General features: G+C 42.5%; 1 non-coding gene across 1 annotated transcript; it reads left to right on the top strand.

Annotated features, from left to right (window-relative positions):
* The first annotated feature begins 4,243 nt into the window (after positions 1 to 4,243).
* trnar-ucu lies at positions 4,244 to 4,315 on the top strand. Its single transcript has one exon. It is a non-coding gene; the product is annotated as a tRNA-Arg (tRNA).
* Positions 4,316 to 5,011: the final 696 nt, after the last annotated feature.

Raw genomic sequence — 5,011 nt, 5'->3', positions numbered from 1 at the left:
CACCATTTGTATTTTAGGAATTCACATTAGGTATTCTAGTGATGTGTATAATAAAATGGTTACAACAAACAACACCATCAAAATATGTTGCATTGTTAATTTGAAACTTTTAAAGAAAGCCAGTGGATTACAATCTGTGTAATTTTGTATTTCATTGTTCTTTGTTGGGTGGTCTTCGAAGTGCTGAAGATCTAACAGCAATAGCAAAGTCCCCTTTCATATGGAAGATGGCTTTTCCAATGATCTGTATTGATTCTAATTGAAATATCCTCCAGATTCTCAATTCCTAATTCATCATCCTAGAACAAGACAAAACGTCGACCCAATTCAGAAGCATCAGCGGCCATTTTGAAAAGACTGGAAAACGCAGGGATGGTAAAATAGGTTCATCGATTCAAATTGCTTTCATCCTTTCAACATTAACTTCGCACTCTGCTAAATAAACCACCTTTGTCTTATTTCGTTCAAAAACTTGTTAAAGGCGCAGCTGTCCGGACGAAATTATGGACAAATTTCTTGTAAAGTCAAACAATCCAAAAAATCTATTAATTTCTCATTTAGTTTTAGGAACAAGAAATTCTAATAGTATCACTTTTGTTATCTCCATCAACATCTGTGCGCTTGTGTGTGAATGTCTGTGTGACTATATGTGCACGTGTATCTCTTTAAGTCGATATGTGTGCTTCTGTCTGTATGTTTCTCTGCACATCTCTCTGTATATGTGATTGTGTCTGAGTATCTGTACGTATTTCCGTCTGTCACACACACACAGAGACAGGCACAAAACACACAGACACAAATACACACACACACACACTCACACACACACATAGGCACACACGTTCAAACATAACAAAAGCAATGTATCACTTCACGCTCAAGAGGAATAGTCAGAGGTATAGATATATTGGGGTTTAAACCATATTTCAATTGTTACAATCCCGAAACTAACAGAGAGCCCGTTGCACAGAGGCACAGACCCAGAGACACATAAACATGGAGAGACACACTAATACACACAATGAGACACAAACACACTCACATAAGCACAGATAGTCAGGAAGAGATAGATGGGTAGACACACAGAGAATCACAAAGACAGGAACACACGATAATGCACACACACACATTCAGAGAAACACATGCATAAAGCCAAACAGAATCAGTGTGAAGTAACTAACACTGCGCTGTGTCTCACCATCTGCAGCACAATCTGTGTCCATCAGCTCGTTCCCAGTTTTTACAGATGAAATGTTGACGAGAAAGTGGAACAGTCGCGTGAGGTCTCTCAGCATAATACCCTTGAAAAGGTGAATCTAGTTAAAAGATCATGGTCATTTGAGCAAAGAACAGACTTGTACACCACATCCGTGTAATCACTGGATGTCCAGCTACGAAATGTATTGATGATGATGGCAAGTAGCTATGTTCCCCATAATTAGTTAGAAGTAACTTGCAGTGCAGCTTGCTCAACACCACAGTCACAAACATTCTCTGTCTCCACCATCCACACTCAGTAGCAGTGGAATATACCACTGACAAGACGCACCGTAGAAATTCCCCAAAGTTCCTCACAGAGCAGCTTCCAGAACCAGAGCATTATCGCGTGGAACACTGAGCACAGAAGATACATGGGACACCAGTTGACAATTCCACACCAAGCCACTCGCCACCCTGGCTTGGAAAAACGTCTCAGTTCCACAAGTGAAATTGGTTGGAAATCCTGGAACTCCCTCCCTTACATCATTATGGGTTTATCTGGACAAAATGAATGGCAGCAGTTCAAGACGCTAACTCATCGTCAACTTCGCCAGAACAATTATATCTGAGTAATACGTGATAACCCAGCAGCAATGAGCCAAACACATTAATGAACCACATAATAAAGGTCACTGTTTGGAACCCACGTGCTCTAATGCTGAGCTTTTGAATAAATTGTGTCCATATTCGAGAAAATTGAAATACTATTTCATTTGAATGCTTCAGAGGCTAGATGGTGAGAAATTGATCCTGTGGGTCTGGGTATCTGAAACACGATAACACAGTCTCAGGAGTTGTGGAAAAGTTCAGCAGGTCTGACAGAATCTGTGAAGAGAAGTCAGTGTTAAAGTTACACCATTTACAGATCTTTTGATTATTATTGACACACCCTCAGGGTTAGGGCCGGTTATTTGGGAATGAGATGAGGAGAGAGCGATTAACTCTAAGGCCTCTGAGTCTTTAATATTCTCTGTCCCTGACGATTGCTGATGCACCCTCACTGAGTGCATTTCAGATTGGAAGATACAGATTGCTGGTTTCTCAGGGAGTCACGGGATATGTGGATTGGACAGGAAACTGGATATGAAATCTAAGTCTAGCTTTGATTGGATTGACTCTTCGAGCAGACTGAACATGTTAAACAGTCTGTATAGACCTCTCATTCTTTCTTCAGCGTTATCCCCATTCCAATTGTTCAGTAATTATTACTTTTCTAACTTCCTACCGCTCTGCCGAATTCCCCTACTCTCATAACATATGAGCTAACCTTTCCCTTCACTCGACAGATGTTGCATGACCTTATCAGATTTCTCTGAATGGCCTGTGTTTATTTCAGAGAGAATTACAACTCCCTTTTCCTGTTTCTGTGAGAGGAAACATTCTCCAAACCGACTCCTTTAATTCTATTTGTTCACAGAGAAAGGAGGCATTGTTCTGTCCAAATGCATTACATGCTCATGAGGGCATCAATATATTGTGATGATTTTTAAAATAAAATATATTAAACATAATGAAATTCATGATGAAAACACGAGACCCAATTCGACCTGTAAGGGGCAGGAATTCAGTCATGCGAGGTGAAAGTGAGGACTGCAGTTGCTGTAGATCAGTGTCAAGATTAGAGTAATGCAGGAAAAGCACAGCAGGTCAGGCAGCATCCGAGAAGCAGGAGAGTCGATATTTCGGGAAAAACACCATAATCGGGAACGAGGCTGGGAGCGTCCATCGTGGACAGATAAATGGGAGGGAGTGGGGCTGCGGAGAAGGGAGCGGAGAGCGCAATTGATGGATGGATGTCGGTGTAAAGGTGATTGGTCGGATAGGACGGTGGAGCGGATAGGTGGGAAGGAAGATTGGCAGGTAGGACAGGCCATGAGGATGGTGCTGAGCTGGCAGGATGGAACTGGGATAAGGTGGTCGGAGGGGCAAATCAGGCAAATGGTAAAGGCCACATTTCTGCCCTGGGGTTGGAGGTTCCTGAAGAGGAAGATCAGGCGTTTTTCCACCAGGCGGCGGGTGGTGAGTGAATGGTGATAGAGAAGTTCCAGGTCCTGCATTTCTTCGGCAGATTCAGAGGGGGAATTCAGTTCTCCTTCCACCAGTTGTTATTTTGCATGTTGCTCCTGACCCATCAAAACACAGATCTGAGTGAATGCACAAACAACCTCTCTCTCTGTACATTTCACTCGGAATAATGTCAATAACAGGATGGATGAAAACTAAATGCAAACTGTGTTGAATGCTGGATGCAGGAAATCATGTTACTGTAGAGCCTTTACAGCACTGAGATCAGGCTTTCGGCCCAGCATTCACAAACCAGTCTGCTTTCCCTCTTGAAACCTCTCCAATTACCCAGATCCCTGTCTGATTGAAGACTGTCTGTGTGGAGTTTGCACATTCTCCCCGTGTCTGCGTGAGATTCCTCCGGGTGCTCCACTTTCCTCGCACAGTCCAAAGATGTGCAAGTTAGGGTGGATTTGCAACTCTCAATAGTCAATAGTGTCCAGGTGAGTGTTGGTTATATGGTTAGCCATGAGAAATGCCCGGTTACAGGAATAGCATAGAGGGTGAGACTTGGTGGGATGCATGATAAGCCGTATAGCCTGTTTCTACACTGTAAGAATGTTATAATCCTATACTCCATCCCATCTATCTCTGTGGATGAAGAGGACTATCACCTGATTCACCAGACCCTTCAATGGTCAACGTTTGTTTTCTATCTGACAAAGAACTGCAGATGTTGCAGATCTGAGAGACAGCACAAAAATTGCTGGGAAACTCAGCAGGTCCGGCAGCATTTGTGGGGAGTGAACCTTCTGGATGCAGTGATTGTTCTTAAGAGCTGAAGGCTTCTGATTCTGGTGTTTTCAGACCTGTTGACGTTTTACAAGTAATTTCTTGTTTTGCTTTCAGCCCCAGTTCAGTTGCTGACTATCATGGCCTTGTCTGTGTGTTTGGGAAAAGGGACAGTTTAACTGCGAGCGCAGTGGTGGTGTAGTGGTGAGCATCGCTGCCTTCTACGCAGTTGATCTGGGTTCGATTCCCGGCCATCGCAGTGTCGTGGCTTTTCCTGTTGTTTTGCAAGGAAAAGTCTTGAGCACCAACGTTGCATTCTGTGGCGAAATCGATTTGTCAGGTTGCTTTCGGGTTTTCATGGCGATGGTTTCTGTTAATTGCCGTGACAATCCGGGCAGCGTTGCTCGAAAGCTTTCCTCACTGCTGCCCATTGCTAATTTGAATATTGTTCGCAACATAAGGTTCGTTTTGTTTTATTCGAAAAGTGAGAGATTGCTATCGTCAGAAACCTTAAATATTTACAGAAGCCACTGGAAATTCGGAACAAATCCAACAGCTTCTATCGTGGACAGGAAGGAGGTTTAAATGTGTCAAATTTCTTCAAGGTTAAAATACATTCGCACCTCAAAACCATTTGGGAGCTTAAGAATAACAAACATCACATTATACCTTTTCCTAATCCGTTCAAGTTTCACAATATCATTCCGGTAGCAGGAAGACCAGATTTGTGTGGTTTATGCAATGTTACTATGATCGAACATTGACTGTTTCGTAGTTAAATGATGTTTCATTTCGTTAAGTTTTACAATAGAGTTGGGTTAGTCCACACTTTGTTTTTTTGTTTGTGTTTCAACGATAGTGAAAGTAAATTGTGTTTCGGTTCAAGCCTGGAAGTTTCACCACTTGAATTGCATTGCCGTACATTTGCCTTCAGGGGAAAAGAAAAAGGGATCTA

Source organism: Chiloscyllium plagiosum, chromosome 7 (assembly GCF_004010195.1).
Source record: "Chiloscyllium plagiosum isolate BGI_BamShark_2017 chromosome 7, ASM401019v2, whole genome shotgun sequence".
Lineage (NCBI taxonomy): Eukaryota > Metazoa > Chordata > Chondrichthyes > Orectolobiformes > Hemiscylliidae > Chiloscyllium > Chiloscyllium plagiosum.
The sequence above is the reverse complement of the archived record's forward strand: the minus strand, read 5'-3'. Positions and strand labels throughout refer to the sequence as shown.